Source organism: Gorilla gorilla, chromosome 2 (genome assembly GCF_029281585.2).
Source record: "Gorilla gorilla gorilla isolate KB3781 chromosome 2, NHGRI_mGorGor1-v2.1_pri, whole genome shotgun sequence".
Taxonomy (NCBI): Eukaryota; Metazoa; Chordata; class Mammalia; order Primates; family Hominidae; genus Gorilla; species Gorilla gorilla.
Window position 1 is genome coordinate 109,371,150 of NC_086017.1, and position 20,723 is coordinate 109,391,872.

Below are 20,723 nucleotides of genomic sequence, written 5' to 3' on the forward strand. Positions count from 1 at the left end.
CGGATGCAGGACATGGAGCCAAAGGAGACTATTCTCTAAATTTGAGACTTAATGTTGCTTTCCCTGCAGGGTTTTGGACTTGCCTGGGACCAGTTACCCCTTCTTTCCTGCTTCTCTCTTTTGGAATGGAAATGTCTATTCTATGCCTATCTCACCATTGTATTGTGGAAGTAGATTACTTGTTTTGATTTCACAGGCTCACAGCTGGAGAGTATTAGCCTCAAGATAAATTGTAGGTTGAGTGTCTGATTTAGATGAGACTTTTGAGTTGATGCCAGAATGAGTTAAGACTTTGAGGGCTATCAAGATGGAATGAATGTATTTTGCACATAAGAATAAGATGAATTTTGGGGCAACAGGGATGAAGTGCTGTGGTTTAAGTGTCCCTGCCAAAACTCATGTTGAAATTTAATTGCCACTGTGACAGTGTTGAGAGGTGGGACCTTTAGGAGGTGATTGGGTGGGGGCTCCACCCTATGAATGAATTAATGCCATTATTATGGGAATAGGTTAGTTATCATGGGACTTTGGCTGTCTGTTTCCCTTTCTTTTGCCCTTCCACCTCCTGCTCTTCCATCATGGGATGACCCTCAGCAGATACCAGCACCATGCTCTTGGATTTCCCAGCTTCCAGAACCATGAGCCAAACAAACTTCTTTGGTTTATAAATTACCTAATCTGTGATATTCTGTTACAGCAGCAGAAAATGAAATAAGACAGATGTCAAAATGCTATTCTGACTAATTTTCCCTTGCTGGCACTTCCTAAAAAGAACAGAGTTATCTCAACTATCATGATATAAAATGTTTAAATCATCGATTCATAATTTTTGTTATGACTTAACTGTTACCATTGGGAGGGTAAGATAGCATTGTGGTTAAAGAACACTGACAGAACTGAATTTGCCATTTATTAGCTATGGAAGATGAGCAAGTTTCATAACTTTCCTGAGCCTGATTTATCTCTATAAAATAGGAACAATTATACTTGCTTTAGAAAACAGTAGTACCTCTAATTAATTAAGATGAAAATGTAAGGAATTCAGCAAATTACCTGGTACATACTAAGAGTTTAATAAATGATAGTCGAGGAAACATTCCCATTTTATAGATGAAGAAAATAGCCCTCAGAGGAATCATTTCACATAATTATTAATGTAATGAACCAGAAATGAAACCCCAATTTCAGTTAAGCTCAGACCTACATAATCGCAAAGCTCATGGCCTTTCCACTTCACTGTATTCTTTCCTGATTCCCAGATTTTCTCTTTCTCTCTCTCCCCACTACCTTTGCCTAATTGCAATAATTTTCACTCAAATTATTTTTCTTATTTTTTCCAAAGCAAATATCTCAAATAAACAAATCCTTTGCCTATTCACAATTAATACTAAAAAAAGATGCTTCTTGAGGGAAGAGGAAGTCCATTTTATTAAAAATATAACTTTTTCTAAAAACTGTAACATGTTTTCTTTTCTGTTATATAATCTCTTAATTGTGATCTATCACAAATGCCATTTTCTATCCTACTGATGGCCACTTGAAGCCTGTAATTGATTCAAAAGTATGTTGCACATAGGAAATGGACAGTTATCTATTTTGCTCAATGTAACACCCAAGTCCACACTAAAGCACAAATGCTATGACACCTACGACAGTGTCCTTCACCAGAAAACGTTTTTTAGAAAGAGTAGATATGGCTTGAACCTGGGAGGCGAAGGCTGCCATTAGCCAAGATTGTGTCACTGCACTCCAGCCTCGGCAGCAGAGCAACAGCCCATCTCAAAAAAATTAAAACCAAAAAAATGGTAGATATGTACTAAATTCTATTATCTCATTTTCTCTATCCCTTAAAATTTTTCTGGTCACAGATTTCTTATATATCTATGGCGACAAAGAAAGAAAAGTAAATGTAATCCCAAATCTCACGCTCTAGATTTTGTGCCTGTGACATATGGAACCTAAACTGACATTAGGAATTTAAACTTTTACCATCTTCTTTATTAAATGTTACTTGTTAAGACAATGAGTTGCCTTGGGCCACGTGCAGAAGAAATTTGGTAGACAATGCCCTTGTCTTTCTGGAACTTCAATTACACTTTTGGAAGGCACATTTGTGTTAATAATTTCCTCGTTTTAATAGCAACTCCCAATTGTAGTTTTAAGAGACAAGGGTTTCTCTATGTAGTATATTATAAACTGCCCCAAACACAGAAACTTGATTTAAAGTTTCTTTAAGTAAGAAACAACATTTTCTGTGTATCACTTTTAAGAGAAGTTAAGGATGTTATGAGGTAAAATAATGAGTTAATAATCATTGACCCACAACCAAAGAGAAAAATTAAACATAATTTTGAATAAAAGAACATGATACCAGAGTATTAATCCTAACACTTATTTTTAACATTAAGGAGTAATTATCCCAGCTTACTTTATTTAGGAAATATATTAAAATGCTAACAATGGCTGTTCTAGGTAGTAGAACCAAGGGCAAATTTATTTTTATCCTTAATTTGTTTTTCTTCTTATTTTTCTGAATATTTTACATGTTCTATAATGAGTATGTACTTTTTTAAAATGTTAAAATAAAGGATGCTGAAATAAATGTCATGCATCACATAAAACAAATATTATTTTATTATATATTTATCTATTATATAAAATATAAATATAATATTTATTTTGTATATTTATTATATTACAATAATAGGTACAAGTTTTGCCTTTTCCTTCAAAGTCAAAATAAGAATTTTTTAAATGTCATGTCCAATTTTAAGTTTAACATCCATGACTTTGATATAATTTAAGTTCTGAAAAAATGATGTAAATTAAAGCTCAATCAAATAATATTTGTTCTCATATCAAACACAGCAAATCATTGTTTTGATTCAAAGCTTCAATTTTACTTTTACTAAATTGACTTGTCTGTTAAATCAAAGGTCAATTTAATTTGTTTATGTAGACACAACTTCTATTTTATTTTAAAATATTTCAACTTTTAAATTAAGTGTAAATTAGAATTGGTTGGACAGAATAATACTTTCAGTTTTACTGTTTTTTCCAAATGTTCTATTCTAAAATATTTGCAAAGAGCATGATATTTTATAAAACTACAAAGATTTTTAAAGTAAAATATTTCTAGAATAAAATTTTTATTTAAGCAGACATAAGAGGAAAATGTTGACTCTGAGTGCTTTCGCAGGTAAACCTCGGGTTTACCTAGAAAGTTTTCTAGCTTCAAGGATGTCTGAAGATTGCTCACTAAGCAGTCAAGGAAGGAGAACCACTAGTCTGACACCAATTTTCCATTATAACGGTACAGCTTTGTTACAAGAAAAATGCACAGGGCAGATGACTTGCACCAAGTATCTATAATTCTCATTGCAATGATTTCTAAAAATTGAAATTAAAAACAAAACCTATGTTTGTGGAGTATTTATTTAGCACCCGGGAACTGTTAAATCATTCACATGTATTATCTCAATTGAATTCACAAAACAACCCATGAAAAACAATCTGGGTACCCAGTTCTCCTCCCTTTCCTTTTTTCTCCCCATGCAAATCAGACCTCAGTCTGAGGGTTCTCCCATCTCTTCTAGCTCCCTTCCCCAATTCTTGCCTAATCCCATTTTGGGGTCTTCTGTGCAAACCTGAGCTAACATATATAGAACAATTTTTTTTTCTGAGAGAATATAAATTTTCTGAAGGTTCAAACATCTTTTTGAGAAATGCTTTCAAGTATGACAAAGGCATAGCATACTATACAACGGAATGATAAGTGTTTTGTACATTTTCATGCTACTAAAGTCATATATTAAGCAAAGTAGAGAATTGTAAAAATGTGCCCCTAATGTGTCTCTTGGTTAACTGGCTTTATAAAATAGTCCTCAATGACTTCTTAGGCTGTATAGGTAGTAATTTTTAATACTATAAATACGACTAATGTCATTACTATTACTAGTGTTTATTTTTTAAATAAACACTAGTTTAAAGTTATTGACTTTTCCACTATTTCCAAACTTTTTTTCCTATTTCCCTGGAAAATTACAATGAGGAATGCCTTAAAAATAATGAGCTGGGGCCGGCCACGGTGGCTCACACCTGTAATCCCAGCACTTTGGGAGGCTGAGGCAGGCGGATCACCTGAGGTCAGGAGTTCGAGACCAGCCTGGCCAACATGGCAAAACCCCATCTCTACTAAAAAAAAAAAAAAATACAAAAATGAGCCAGGTGTGGTGGCTGGCACCTGTAATCGCAGCTACTAGGGAGGCTGAGGCAGGAGAATCGCTTGAAACCGGGAGGCAGAGGTTGCAGTGAGCCAAGATCACACCATTGCATTCCAGCCTGGGCGACAAGAGCGAAACTCCATCTCAATAATAATAATGATAATGATAACAATAATAATAATGAGCTGGGTACAGTGGCGTGTCTGTAGTCCCAGTTACTAGGGAGGCTGAAAGCAGGAGGATTGCATGAGCTAGGAGTTCAAGATCAGCCTGGGCAACATAGCTAGTTCCCCTTACTAAGAAAAAAAAAGGAGGGTAAAGTAAAAAAATATATAATATGATAGTGTGATAGAGTGGAAAACATAAAGGCTTTAAAATTAGAAAAACTGAGTTTGAAACCATAACAGCCTACCACTAGCAAAGTCTGTGAGACCTTCGACAAGTTATTAACATTTTTCTCCTTCAGTTTTCTTATCTGTAAAATGAAAATAACATTATTTAACTTGGGATTATTGAAAACTCAGTAAGTGAGGCGACTTATGTCGGTCTTACAAGTAATGTTTGTTTTTATTTTATATTCTTTTTTGGCCCTGTATGCACTGAGACAGATCTATAAATATTCAAAAATGAATTTTGATTTAAAGATAATTTAATTGTGGAGACAATGTTTATCAAGCTGTTGTTGGAGGAATATATATAAACTATATATAACATACATTAGGCATGATATATACTTACCCACATGTGCAGACCTATTAGAACCACAGTACTCATCTGTGACTAATAAATTTATTTTAGCCTCTGGGCAACAGATTTTATAAATTATATTTCAGAACTATTTTTGTAAAGAGCATTATGAATGCATTTTTATCTATATCCAGTGCTATAACAGAAAACACATTTAGAAAGATAAGATCATTCATCCCTATACCTGTGGCTCTTTTCCCTTAGAAGTTTCTCTTAGTAAAGTTTTTCATCTGAGTTGATTAATGTAGATGTGTATATACATACAACTATATCAGAAATTATATATAAAGAGAAGGAGGGGGACTTACGGATCTACTTAGCCACTAGTTTTGCTCTGAAGATAGAAGAAAATGCTAGCTTTAGACAAGAAGTTCTCTCTTCAAAGGTCAAGAGCTTTTCTTAATTTTGATAGCTCTGGCAACTTGTTCAGAAAAATCTACAAATCTAGATCTGCAAATGTTTGAAATGCTCCATCGGACAGACCAAAAATTCAAAATACTACAAACACTCACGTCTCTGCAGAAAAAGATAATCTATATTACTCTTTCCTCTTGCCTATAATTTTAGTGCCTGCAACCCTGTCCTCTGGGATGATCAACTGATTTGGGCGAGATGGGTAAAGGAGGACAAAGAAAGGGGTGGGAGGTAGGAAACAGCATCATCATTGTTGCTGATTTCCCATTTATTTTAGTAAAAAAATTTGTCCTCTGAGGTTTTTGTATCTAAGATAACAAGCCAGGTAAAAACCTAAGAGATTGGGTAGACTTCTCAGGAAGTGTTATAGTAGCAGGTGAAACCCTGGAGAAAAACCCATATCTGTGAGGGCATTTGAACCTGTGGGGGTGGGGAAGTGGGAACGACCTGTGTCTACTACTCCCTTCCTCTCTCTCCATCCTTGGGTAACCTGGCCAACGGCAGCTGCCAGAAATGAATGACTTCAGCCACTGAACCATCCTTAGGCGAATGAATGGCTTCCATCTTAACTCTAATTTTCCTTTAGCCAATTCTGTTTTTGTGCCTCCTGAGTTCTCGTTAAGGTCAAAACAACATTAGTGGTTTTTAAGGTGTTAAGTTGGTTGTCTTTTTCTCACATTTTACGTGCAAAACACAGAAAATAAGAAACAACAAGAAATCCCTCATGGTCTTAAAAACAATCTATTTGAAAATTTCAGCGTGCAGATCCAGTTAAATTTAAATTCAGTTAAATTTAACGTGCCAAATTTCAAATGGAAATTTGGTTCTCTGCATTTTAAAATTTGTAACAACTGCTTACGATATTCTATTTGAAACATATCACAATGTACATGATAGAATTAAAGGGTCATTTATATAAATTGTTATAGACTACAACACAAACATTGTTTTCAGAGGAATTCTTAAAATCATCTAATCCAATCCACTCATTTTCAAAATGAGAAAACTAAGAGAAATGGAGAGTCTATTCAGAAGCAAAATCACATTGTGGTTTTTAAAAAAAATTCAGCTGGCACACATGGGTACAAGTATAAAGGTTGTTAAAATATATTGATATATTTCTGCTTCAGTTGGTAAATTGCCACTGCCCTGTGTCCTCTGAGTGCCCCACTCTATCATGGTCTTCTGTCACCTTCCCTAGTAGCTTTCGGACACTTCAATATAGCAACTAAGGAGTTAACACCTTGCAAACAACAGACCCTTGGGAGCCAGGCTTCTCCACTGACAGCCAGGTCCTTTCAGATTGGTTGATTGCATAAACATGCAGACAGATAAATAGTTTTTGGTATCTCCCCTGCATGCAGTCAATGGCAGAAATTTAAATAATCAACAGTGGTGGAAACTTGCCAGTTGACCCAGCATCCATTCTCATGCTTTCATTTTTCTCAAAATAATTCAGGCCTCCCTACTCTTATGCCTAGGCAGTCATCTATCTGGTCTTTCCCATGCAGCTCATGTGTTTTTGTAAAAGTTGAACCCACTCTTAGCCTCCTGGCAAAGCCTTGATAGACTTCACTATAAGGTGGGCATGTGACCAACCAACCAGGCTGTTTGGAATGCCAAGACAGCATTGCTCTCTCTTTCTCTGTGCCCTATTGAAGCCACCCTATTAAACAAGAGAGCCAGACTTAGAATAAAGTTTACATGGTTGACTGTAAAAAGAAAAGACAAAGTCAAAACTAAGCAAAATGAAACAAAACAAAACATAAAATTGGAGTCCTTGTTGGTATGACTGAGCTTCTAGATTAACCAGCCTACACCTGAGCCTTCCAAATAACTGAACCTATACACTTCTTTTGTTATTTAAGCCTGTTTGAGTTGAATTTTCTTTTACTTGAAATCCTAAAGGACTTACCTTATAAACTAGTTCCCCACCAAAACTTTGCCAAGATTCTCTAATACAATCCTTTAGTTATATGATAAGGTAAAATTTCCCTAAATATGTTCTGAAAAGTACTAATTCCAAGAGAAATTAATAATTATGGTCCTGGAGAGGAACAGCTCAATAAACAGAGTTAGACAGACAGACCTGTATTATTTAACAAAGATTTGTGGTATACGCAAAACATAATTTTTATTTATTATTCCCATTCTAACCTTTTAAAATTTATTCATTATGGCACTCTTCTTCTGCCCTTGCCTGAAGAATGTGGCAGGTCCATTGACTTTTCTTCTTACTCTTTGGGAAGAGCTTTGAAGCATAAAACACAGTGTCAATTTCGTTCTTTCCTTCCTCTCACTATTCACCTACTCACCAGCTGCTCAAAGAAAGGTGGAGTGGGGGTAAGGTTACCAGATTTAGTCAATAGAAATACAAGATGCCTAGTTAAATTTGAATTTAAATGAATATTAAATGATTTTTTAGTATAAGTATGTCCCAAAGATTATTTGTCCATCTGAAATTCAAATCTAACTGAGAGCCTTATATTTTTTCTGATAACCTTAGGTGAGGCAGAGAGGAAAGGTAGGGGGATTTGGTTTGTTGAGCAACTTCCTGTTCTTTGGGCATGGCAGATAGCGAAGGTTATGCAGTTGAGCCAATTTTAAGGGTTCTTTGAACATCCCATCATAGGAGACATCTCCAACATCAACTCTCAATACTTAAGTGATACTCCTCATTCCCCAGGATTCCCACCCCCCTTTAGCCTCTGGTCCACCAGCAGAGGGACTATACACCAGTTACTACCCCCCATCACCAACCCTTGGTTCACAGGCAACAATGAAGCATCTTTGCCCCCATGCAAAGTGGATTCCTGGCCTGATCATCTTTGCCCCCATGCAACATTGCCAAAGCATCTTTGTCCCCACGCAACAGCGAATTCCTGGCCTGACCATCGAAGTCCTAATGAACCAACTTTTGCATTTAGACTTTTCAGGAGAGAATCAACTTGTCTAGAGTGCTCTGGCATACTGCAAACACACTTAAGCTCTTGAAGAGTAGTCCCACGGAAGCCCCTCCCAGCTTGCTGGGCTTGGCGTAGGAGACAGTAACTTTCCCAAGTGGAAAAAGCTGAGGCCCCATAGCACAGCTACTAGTCACTTTTAAGGAAAGCTCACAAAAACCCTCTCTTTATTCTCTGACGGGATCCAAGAGTTTGGAATCCATTCCCAGATATTATGCTTGTACCATCTGCATATAGTGACTTAGCAACAACTTACTTGAGATTTTTGCATTTATTTTATCTTTATGCCTTGTTGAAATTTCAATTTTAACATTCTGTTATATAGCTTTCTTTTCTGGGAAAATTCTCACAACTTTTAATATAGCATGACTAAAGCAAACCTGAAGGAGAGCTGAACTGCCTTCCTAGACTGGCTGTCTCATGCATGACCTCTACTCCTATTTGCCGAAAATATCCTCCCTATAACAAAATAATGGCAGGATTTTTAGGGGACTGGATTATTGTAAGATTCCTGGTGAAACCACAGTCCTCAAACCAAACCTGCAGAAAAAATTCCTGCAGGAGTTAAAAACATTTCCCTTTATTGTATTCTTCTAATCTCCCATCTCATTCTACAAAACTCCTCCACAGAGGCCTTTGCTCCTCAGGCTTCTTATCTAAGTAGTGCCACGTGTCAAGTCCAAGGTCCCTGAATAGAAAGATTAGACTGGGTAAAACAGGAGTATGGCTTTCATGGGATCTGGGACCTATAATAACCTCTAACTATGAAGTTTAGGTGAGAGGCTTCCTCATCCGGCTACAAAGACCTCAGTTTCTTAGGTGTGAAAGGAGGAAGTTGAACTACATAGTTTCAAATGACCCCTCCAACCTGAAAAACAGATGACTTTGATTCTAAATTCATCAGGGAGTAGGACATGGATGCTGCAATAGTCTTATACCTTAGGTTAATTCTAAGAATTAAAAGAACCTTCACTGAAAGGAGAGTGACACTGACGAAGGTAGAAAGTTTTCGTGGTAGCTTCCTAAGGAAAATGTGGCAGAATTAAATGATCCTACTTGGAAATAGAGAAGTAAGATATGTAACTACAGCAGACCAAGCCATTCCCAGGCAGTGGATCTCACTGGGCAAGCAGAGACCTTGGCGTCTCTCACTGTACCTGGGCCACTTTCCATAGTCCATGCTCTGCCAGTGTTACTGAAACACCAGGGGTTTGGTCTAGGTCCTGCTGCTCACAGCACAGAAAGTCAATCACTGAGATAATGGTTATTGCCAAGGAAGAAGACTTTAATCAAGTGCTATAGCCTAGGAGATGGGAGGTCAGTCTCATATTCATCTCCCTGACTGACTAAAATTAGGACTTTATATAGCAGGAAAGAAGTGTAACTATGTATGGAAAAACAGGAACCTGGGAGGGATAAGGGTGCAATCATGATGAATGAGGGGCCCTGAGTCTCAGTGTCTGGATGCTACGATCTGGTGAGTTTCAGTTCTTTCTACTTTTTGAGAGGGCTAGGGGTCCTATCCTCAGAAAGAAACACAGATAAAACAAATGTAAGTTTCAAGCTTTAAGAAGAGAAGGGACAATTTCTATGTTTATCCAAATAACTGTCTATGAAACTATTGGGTGAGTTTCACCAAGTTTGAGTCCAAAGCCTATCTCGTCAGGTAATCCATTAATGGAAATGGAATCTCTCTCTCTCTCTCGCTCTCTCTCTCTAATTGTACAAAACTCTTAGATTACACTAAAAGTGCCTCATATTCTTTTGTGGTATTAGGTGATGTATCAGGATCCCAGGAGGAAACAGACAGCTTGCCAAAATTAATCAAAGGGTGCTTTCCAAAGGGGATCACAAGGGATAGTGCGGTAGCTTGGGGTTTGTAACAACAAAACTTTTATCTATGTCCAAAAAGAAGAAGAAAGAGCTGTTCTAAGCCCTTGAAAGAAGACAGTGTGCTGCCCTCTCCACATTTCTCTAGAGAAGGCTTCCAACTTGAAGCAGCCCCAAAGGGAAAGTGCCAAAATAAGTACCCGTGAAGCCAGTAAAAGACATTTTGAAGTCATCCCAGTTCTTGCTAGTTGAAGTACTTTCCAAAGCAATTCTCTTAATGCTTACAGTTCGTTGAAAGTGTATCCTCACTGAGGAGAAGCCAGAGGCAGAAAATTCTTCCGGCAATGCACATGCAAAACAACACTGACTTTCTGATGTGGGTTAGGTGTGAGTACAATCTTAATCTAAAATGACTCCTTAAATATGCTCCTCTACCTGAGATTAAGGTACTGGGGGAAAAAACGTTCTGAAAGTTTGCTACTTGTTATTCTTTCTAATGAAATATAGGAAAAACTTATTTTTCTTTGGATACGTTCAGTGTGAATAAAATTAACTCATGGACCAAATTCCTAGATTTAAACTGGAAGGAAGTAAGCTCTAGAGCCCTATCTTAAATTCCCAGCATTGTTTCAGAAGGCCACTGGAGTCAAACTTTCATAGCCTTAGCATAGAGTTGTTTCATCTGAGGACCTTCTCGTGTGTCCTGCTCTACCCAGTATATTTCTTCATTTAAAAACTTCAGTTAGATCTTTTCTCTTAATTGCATTTTTACCCAAAAGAATAAGCCAAATTCCTGCAAGGTTTAGGAAATATATGGCAAAGTACTGGACTAGCGAATATACGGCAAAGTACTTCCTCACTTCACACCCATACTCACAACAGATGTGGCTAATCAACTGTTTCCAGTTCCTGGAAATTGTAAAATATGGTAGTGAGTTTCTCTGTCAACAAATTCTCTGTTGGCCAAAGGAAGTAGCTTCTGTGTCCTTCCTCTTTTAGTCCCTTCAGGCCTTTCAAAGTGCTATTAATATATACTATAAAAGCTTTGTTAGGATCTATGTAATAAATCATTACCTCATAGAAATAGATCATTCCCTGTAATTAACCTTTTACCAGCATTACTAATCAATTATGCTTCTCTTTCTTATCTGCTCCTGTTAATCTTGTAACATTCCATATGTTAAGAAGAAATCATAACTAATTAACATTTATCCTTTAGGTAGGCCAGGCTACTTACTAAAAATACTCCGCAAAACAGTTTGTCTTCTTATGGTTTACTGTTTACAACCTGAGCCAGAATCCTTCCACTTCCAAGTAAGACTGGGGTTCAACTGGGGTGGGGAGCACATCAAATGAGGGGGTACGCCATTCCCTCCTTGTCTAATGCTTTAAGACTAATCAAATCAAATTCTGTAACACTAAAGTTGGAAAAGAACTCTCTTGATGCTTGAGATAAGTAATTTATAAGACAATGTAAATACACTTTAACGAAAGGAAAGAAAAAAGGGAAAAAAGACAACGTAATACACTTAGAACAAAAGACTTGTCATACACGATACATAACACAAAAGATTAGCTTCAAGAGAATATAGATAATTGCATGATGGTAGATTTTTATCTTTCACTCATTTGTTCAACAAACATTAACCATTACCAAGCCAAACACTTGCCAGATACTGTTTTAGGCATTGTATATAGGCTCATCCTAGACTTTAAAAATTGCCTGGAGAGTAACTACCAGGTCGCCATACATAATATCCCTGGATTGGTCTAAAACAGGTAGGATTTGGGTGGATGAATTGTAAATCTGATCCAGTTTGGCATGTCTTATAATCTAATAACAATTCATTGTGTATATTGATTTAAGAAAATATAGAAACATAATACCACCTAATGTAAACTCTTTGATCTGAGTGACAAAGAATTTGTATAAATAGACAAAAATAAACACCCAGACTGAAGTCCTACCTGTTCACTTGATTAAAACTGTATCTCTTTAAAAGATGGATACTTTGGCCAAATAGTTGGCTTTTTCTGTTCTGTGTTCTGAGCTACACCAGTTTCTCCAATATCAAAGTTTCCTTTTCCACCACCTTAATTCACCATCCTGCTGTCCAAAGCTCATAACTTCAGAGCTTCACTTTGTCCCCAGACTTATACACTGAATTCCAGTGAACCAGAAAGAATGCTCATGGAATACAATTAGTGACTAAACAATTCCAAAATGCTATTGGTTTGCTTTCTTTCTAGACGATGTACTTAGAAGAACAATAATAAAATTTCAAAGGGACCAAAATCTTTCTTTCTACTCCTCTCACATGAATCACCACCTCCTTTGTAAACAAGTGATTATTTACAAAGCTTGTTAAAAAAGTAGTTTAGGCTTGCATTTCATTTAGAATTGCTCTATTGCTCCATATTTTGTTTTCTCCTATGATTTAAGAATAGTTTTATTGTACATATCTTTACAAATATTTAAAACAAAGAGAATTATTGTAGTTTAAAAAATAGAAAAACGGGGCCAGGCGTGGTGACTCACGCCTGTAATCCCAGCACTTTGGGAGGCTGAAGCGGGCGGATCACCTAAGGTCGAGAGTTTGAGATCAGCCTGACAAACATGGAGAAACCCCGTCTCTACTAAAAATACAAAATTAGCAGGGCATGGCGGCACATGCCTGTAACCCCAGATACTCAGGAGGCTGAGGCAGGGGAATCGCTTGAACCCAGGAGGCGGAGGTTGCGGTGAGCCGAGATGGCGCCATTGCACTCCAGCCCGGGCAACAAAAGAGAAACTCCGTCCGAAAAAAAAAAAAAAAAAAAAAAAAGAAAAAGAAAAAGAAAAACAACAGAGGAAAAAACACGGCATGGGTTATGAAAACAGTTATCGAAACAAAAGATTATCTCAGGTAAAAAAAAGAAATTGACAGTGCTACGTAAGCAAAAAGATCTCAGATTGTACTTGTTGACCAGGAGGTAACTGGTAATTAGGAGAGTAAACATTTCCGCCCTCATCTACTATGCAAAACTACATTGTCTTTTCATAAAATTTTGCAGAATCTTACCTTAAAGGGGAAGATCACAGGTTACTACATCACTGCTTTTTTATTCAAATTAAAAATCATACTTCAGTGTTTTTAAAAAGTTAAATGAAATCCAGAAAGTCAAATAAAAAGCCAATAGAGAAAAAGAGAAGGAAGCCAGATGCATGCCTGTATTTCTGGAAGGAGAGTTTCTCAAAGGCTTTTTTTTGAAACCTCCTTAGCTAGAGCTAAGGTTTGAGGTTAGCTGAGCATCGCGTGCCATTCTTGAAGGGTCCTAGGCACTGACTCATTTGCTTTATCATTTCTCATGAAAACAAGAGGTGGCAGCCATCACCAGAGAGCAAAGGGGTGACTTGGTGACTGATCTCATTACTGAACTAAGGAGAGCACTCACACGCAAGGTTCAGAACCTCCCCACACCCAGAGAAACTCTGCCAGTTCATAGAAAAGAAGTTATTTCCACCCAAGAAGACAAGTGGCAACTGGAAACAGATGTGAAGAAAACAAGAATAAACACCTTTTTCAGAAATATAACAACTGTAACAAATAATCAGGTTTTCCAGTTCCCACCTGTACACCATGCTCTCAACTATATACTGCAAGTTAAAACAGAATTGATCATGGTTCTGTATTTTTAAATTCTCTCGCTTTCTAAATACATCACTTCACTTTTAACAGTCCAAAGAGCTCTTTATAATTTACTTCCTCTAAGGTAAATTTAGTTGCAATTTTAATAGACTGGTAGGGGCAAATGCCTCATGCCCACCCAAAGGGTTGAGGAATGAGTGATGGACACGGTGAGCTAGGAGAAGTAGAAAGTGATCAGTGCCCTGTGGGAAATAATGGGAATGTCACAGGTTTCTTCTTTTCTGGGTCACTGGGGCATGCCTTTTGATTGAGCATAACACAGATTAATGTCATTGCCTGTGGATTTTGGAAGGAAATTGCAACAACTTTGCTTGATCACTTACTGGAGTAGAGACGGGGAGAGACAGATACTTTTCTACTTTACATGCATTTCTATTTCAATCCTTTAAACAACCAGGAAAGTAAATATTTTTATTCCAATTTTAGGATGAGAAAGTGGACACATGGAGTTAATAGAAAAGGAGAGTAAAAATGATGGAATCCAGGCAGACTGGCCCCATTGTCAATCTGTAGTCTGAATGTTTCAAAAGCACATCTGCCTTTTTTGTGACCAATAACCAGCATTTTTGTATAACTACAATTAGTGAAGCATGTCCTCATATATTATCTCAATTTATCCTCATTAAAGCACAGATAGAATGTGCTATTCTTAAGCTTGTTACTCAGGTGAGAAAAATGAGTTTCAGGGAATTCTCAAGATCACTCATCCAGGAAGTGATAGAGCCACCACCAGAACCCAAATCTTGTGCCTTCAAATCAAATCCTCTCCTCTTTCAGTTTTGCCTCTCACCTCTCATCTCCACTCCCATCCTCTTATGATTCATGGGAAGGTTGTGAGCTGCCGTAGACTCTCACACCCACTTGCAAGCTGAACTGGAGCTTTAGCCTGTCAGCTACACAGCTTCCTTGTAGCACTTGAATTTTTCATCAATTATTTGCACCTTAATATGACAAAGGATATGAGATGAGGTTTTTTTGTGACACATTGCAATAACCCAAAGTTGTTAGTTTACATTAGGGCTCACCCCTGGTGTTGTATATTCTATGGGTTGGGACAAATGCGTAATGACATATATCCACCATTACAGTATCGTATAGAGTAGTTTCACTGCCCTAAAAATCCTTTGTGTGCCACCTATTAATCCCCCCTACTCCCCACAACCACTCATTTTTTTACTCTGAGATGAGTTTTTAACGGTAGGAAAAAAATGAAAATTTGAACAAACAGAAATACAGAAGATGAGGGCATTTAGTACTTAAAATATGTGGGGTTATGTGGGTGGGAGAATTGAAGATCTGAGGAGAAACTGCAACTTTGTAAGTGAATTAGAGACACATCTTTCTCTTCCCCACCCATCCTCACGTCTTGATAAAGACTCAGCTCAGTGGTTTGCAAACATTTTTTTAAATTTAATTTAATTTTATTTTAAGTTCTGGGATACACGTGCAGGATGTGCAGGTTTGTTACACAGGTAAACGTGTGCCACAGTGGTTTGCTGCATCTATCAACCCATCACCTAGGTATTAAGCCCAGCCTGCGTTAGTTATTTATCCTGATGCTCTCCCTCCCCCGGCTCTGACAGGCCCCAGTGTGTGTTGTTCCCCTCCTTGTGTACATGTGTTCAAAAACCCTACCTTGAAGTCAAAGCTTACATATATATACATCACATATTAGTAAGAACATAATTGACATAAATTTGTGTTAGAATAAAAGCATAGCTATTTTAATCAGATTTATAGTCCTATATGTACTTCAGCATTCACTTCAGCTGTTTGGAAAAAAAGAAAAAAAGAACAAAATAAGAAGCTGGATCTCTCTCAACCCTTATGTCAAAATACATTTCTGGTGCAGTGATGTGCTAGAGTTGGCATATATCAGCTGGCAAGAGCCAACTGTGCACATCTTTTCCTAACTCTGTGTTCAGCGAAGTCACATGGGCAGCTTGAAATTGGACATGATGGGAGTATTTACACTTTGGAAATTGGCAAATACTACAATTCAGAGCTTTTTGTTGTTGTTTTGAGAGCCAATTTTGTAGTCATTGCTACTGGTAGGAAAAAACTCGTATCTTATTAACTCAGAAGATAATATGGGAGTTTTCCTTTGAACAATTCCCAGTGTGGTAGGGAAAGCTTTATAAAATCTAAAATCTTTTTCTAAAAGATACATTTTATACAAACACATAGACCAATGGAACAGAATAGAGAACTCAGAAATAAGACTGCACACCTACAACCATCTGATCGTCGACAAACCTGACAAAAACAAGCAATGGGAAAAGGGTCTCTATTTAATAAATGGTGCTGGGAGAACTGGCTAGCCATATGCAGAAAATTGAAACTGGATCCCTTCCTTGTACCTTCTACAAAACTAAAACTCAAGACGGATTAAAGACTCAAATGTAAAACCCAAAACGATAAAAACCTTAGAAGAAAATCTAGGCAATACCATTCAGGACATAAGCACAGGCAAAGATTTCATGATGAAAACACCAAAAGCAATTGCAACAAAAGCAAAAATTGACAAATGGGATCTAATTGAACTAAAGAGCTTCTGCACAGCAAAAGAAATTATCATTAGAGTGAACAGACAACCTACAGAATGGGAGAAAATTTTTGCAATCTATCTGATGGGCAAAGGTCTAATATCCAGAGTCAACAAGGAACTTAAACAAATTTATAAGAAAAAAACAAACAACTCCTTTTAAAGGTGGGCAAAGGACACGAATAGACACTTCTCAAAAGAAGACATTCATGCAGCCAACAAACATATGAATAAAAGCTCAATATCACCTATCATTAGAGAAATGCAAATCAAAACCATAATAAGACACAATTTCATGCAAGTCAGAATAGTGATTACTAAAAAGTCAAGAAACAACTGATGCTGGTGAGGTTGCTGAGAAAAAGGAACACTTTTACACTGTCAGTGGGAATGTAAATTATTTCAACCATGTGGAAGACAGTGTGGCAATTCCTCAAACATCTAGAAGCAGAAATACCATTTGACCCAGGAATCCCACTACTGGGTATATACCCAAGGAAAATAAATCATTCTATTTTAAAGATACATGCATGCATGTGTTTATTGCAGCAGTATTCCCAATAGCAAAGACATGGAATTAACCCAAATGCCCATCAATGATAGACTGGATAAAGAAAATGTGATACATATACACCATAGAATGCTATGCAGCCATAAAAAGGAACTAGATCATATCATTTGCAGGGCCATGGATGGAGCTGGAAGCTGTTATCCTCAGCAAACTAATGCAGGAACAGAAAACCAGGCACTGCATGTTGTTACTTATAAGTGGGAGCCAAATGATGAGGACACATGGACACACGGTGGGGAACAACACATGTTGGGGTGTGTCGTGGGGGCAGGGGGAGGGAGAGCATCAGGAATAATAACTAATAGATGTTGGGCTTAACACTTAGGTGATAGGTTGATCTGTGCAGCAAACCACCATGGCACGCATTTACCTATGTAACAAACCTGTATATCCTGCACATGTGCCCCAGAACTTAAAATAAAAATTGATGAAAAAATAAAAGATACATTTTACTACAAAAAGTAAACATTTTCTGCCCTAAAAACATGTATAAACTATGTTACAATAAAAATTTCAAAATGGGGAAAAACATGCATACTTATAAAAAAGGGCTAATTTTCTTATTATACAAAAAGATCTAATAGCAAAAAGATCAATTCAATATCAAGCAAGTAAAGATATAAATTGGCAGTTAACAGAAATATAAATATAAATTGTCAATGAATATTTTATAAATGCTCAACCTCCTGCATAACTAAGTCCAAGTTGGAAAAAAAAAAACTTTTTTAAAAGTTATAAAATGGCAAAATTATAGTGTGAGCTTCAATGTTGAGGGTAGGTATGGGGAAGCCCACTCATTCACTGTGGGACACTGTTAAATTAAATTGCATATTATTAAGTGAAATTTAAAATTCACACTCTTTTCAACTATTTTCAATTCTATTCCTAAGAATTTGTTTTACAGACTTTTTGTATTCTCACAAAAATAAGTAGACGTGGATGATCATTGTGACATTGTTTGTCTATTAGTTATCTACTCCTGTGCTTAAAAATTACCCCAAAACTTAAAAGTTTAAAGTCATAATAGACATCATTATCTCATAGAGTTTCTGTGTCTCAGTTATTGGAGAGCAATTTAGTTGAGTGGCTGTTTCATGGGGTTGTAGTCAATGTGTTGACAGAGACTGCAGTCATCTCGAAGTCTGACTGGGGCTGGAAGATCCAATTCCAGTTTGACTTGTGGGCTGACAAGTTGCAAGAGGGCCAAGCTCCTCACCCCTTGCCTCCCAATATAACTGTTGGAGGATCTTCATGATAAGTTAACTGGCATCTCCCAGAATGAGTAATTCAAGAAAGTACAAGGCAGAAGCCACTATGCTTTTTATAACCTAGTCGTGGAAGTCATATGTTGCCATTTGCACAACGTCTTCTTGTTACACAGGACAGACTAATTCAATGAGGGAAGGGAATACACAAGGAGATAATGCTCATTGGGGGCCATCTTTTGAGACTGGCTGCCACAGTTTGGAAGGACGAAAAAAAGCAAAGAAAGGAAAAGTATCTTAATATCCATTGATAAAGTACTGGGTAAATGTATTTTTAAACTTAATTAAATGTTATAGAGCATTTAATATATTAATTAAATGTTATAGAGCTTTTAAGATATATTTAATATGTAATATAAAATTATAAGGTGTTTATTAAAAAGAAGGAAGCAGCCTAAATGTGTTGCTATGAAAAAATGCCCAAAATACACTAAAGTATATAAAGCACATATTTATATATTTATTATAAGACTCCCTCAATATTTTTATAAAAATAGACATTTATGCATAGTTATATGCATAAGAGTGAGAAATTTCCTCAAAGATTTATAAGGAGATCTATCAGTGGGTGGTGAAACCTGGGGGTGAGATAGTGGTAGGGATATGTAACTTTTTATTTTATGCCGTATACTTACACTAGTAATGTTTGAAAAAAAAGTTACAATGAAAGTATATTACATTTATAATATTTAAAACTAGCAAAATTATGCTCCACAGAGCTCTACAGGACACATAGCCAAAGGGGAATATCATTTGAGCCAAGCTCAGACAGACTTCTCCCTGACTATCTCCTGCTCAGAGGAGCTGAGTATGTAGGCAGGAGAAACATACGTTGGTTTTCTGAATAGAGAACTGAGAGCTACCCAATCTCTAGTCTTCAGCCTTTGCAAAGCTGGATTAACAAGATGGTAATTATCTCAAAAGTAGAATTCTATTGTGGCATATTTCTCCCTATTCTGAAGCCATAGGGTCCATCAGAGAATCAGGAAGCTGAGAATCTGCAGGGATGGCAGGGTATGCAGTCGGCAGCAGTTACACAGGATCACACCACAGTGGAAAACTTCTCAGCACCTTGGTGTTAGCAAAACTCAGCTCCAGTGGATTTCCAAAGCATCCACTACTATTATAGCAAGGCCAGGGCATCTGAACACCTGTCTTAGAAGATTTTCAGGAACAGTAGCGGCTGGGAGTTGAGTGAGCACTCTTGATGGATTACCTTGAAGTGATGGAGACCCAGGTCAGCCCGTGCTCAGTTGATTAAAAGGCCAAGTTGGGGGTTTGAACCCTCAAAAGAAATCCTCCACGGAGTTCAGGAAAAGGATAGCTGAGAATTGTCTGCAGCGAGAAACCACAAAACCTCTGAGTCATAGAGCTTTAAAGGAAGCCTTCTAATAGCTTGTATCAAAATGCAAATAATATAAGAATTATACAGATGCAGTTAACATTTATTGAAGACTTATTTTTCATCTACTAATTATACTCATTTTGTAGATGAAAAAGATGAGAATTGGAGAAGTTAGGCAATCTTCCCAAGGATATTACACATCCTTTAAATTTTTCAGTTTTAACAAATGATTCAAAAATGTCTTTAAAAAAATGAAATTTTGATCAAACATTTTAAGAACTTCTGAAACATTTCTGCACAAGACAGTTTAAAAACCACTGCTTTGCTATTTAACCACTGGAACCAGTAGGTGGAATTTACAGAAAAGTTGATTTCTGTTCAATATAAAATATAAGTTTATTCATAACTAAATTATCCAATTATAAAATGAAATTTTCTGAGGGGTAGTTAAGTTCTCCATCACTGGAAATGTTCAAGCAGAATCACTATTATTACCTGTTAGGTATATTAGAAGTGTGAGCAGCATACAACTGGATTTCCTTCCAAAACTAAGATCTGATGTTCTCTGAGAAGAGGCTTCACTTTTCTTTCTTTCTTTTCTTTTCCCTTCTTTCTTTCCTTCTCTCTTTCTTTCTTTCTTTCTTTCTTTTTCTTTCTTTCTTTCTTTCCTTTATTTTCTTTCTTCTTTCTTTTCTTTCTTTCCTTCTTTTCTTTCTTTCTCTCCTTCTTTTCTTTCTTTCTTTTTTTTTTCTTGAGATGGAGTCTTGCTCTGTTGCCCAGTCTGGAGTGCAGTGGCACGATCTTTGCTCACTGCAACTTCCGCCTCCCAGGTTCAAGTGATTCTCTTGCCTCAGCCTCCTGAGTAGCTGGGACAGGCATGTGCCACCAAGCGCAGCTAATTTTTGTATTTTTAGCAGAGATGGGGTTTCACCATGTTGGCCAGGCTGGTCTCAAACTCCTGACCTCAGATGATCCATCTGCCTCGGCCTCCCAAGGTGCTGGGATTACAGGTGTGAGCCACCGTGCCTGGCATTCACTTTGTTATCTCTCAGTTTAAATTGAGTCAAAACTTCTGATTACAGAAGGCTGAACTAAGTATATTTCCTGAAATTTTGGAGTTTTAATAGTAAT

The 20,723-nt window shown here is 37.0% G+C and overlaps 1 protein-coding gene across 1 annotated transcript in view; it reads right to left on the minus strand.

The window, feature by feature from the left end:
• Positions 1-13,263, minus strand: part of CLDND1 (claudin domain containing 1) — a 49,499-nt gene extending 36,236 nt beyond the window's left edge. Inside the window, exon 1 of the mRNA XM_063703953.1 lies at positions 13,240-13,263. The gene's annotated coding sequence lies outside the window, so the exon portion shown is untranslated. The remainder of the gene's footprint in view (positions 1-13,239) is intronic.
• Positions 13,264-20,723: the final 7,460 nt, after the last annotated feature.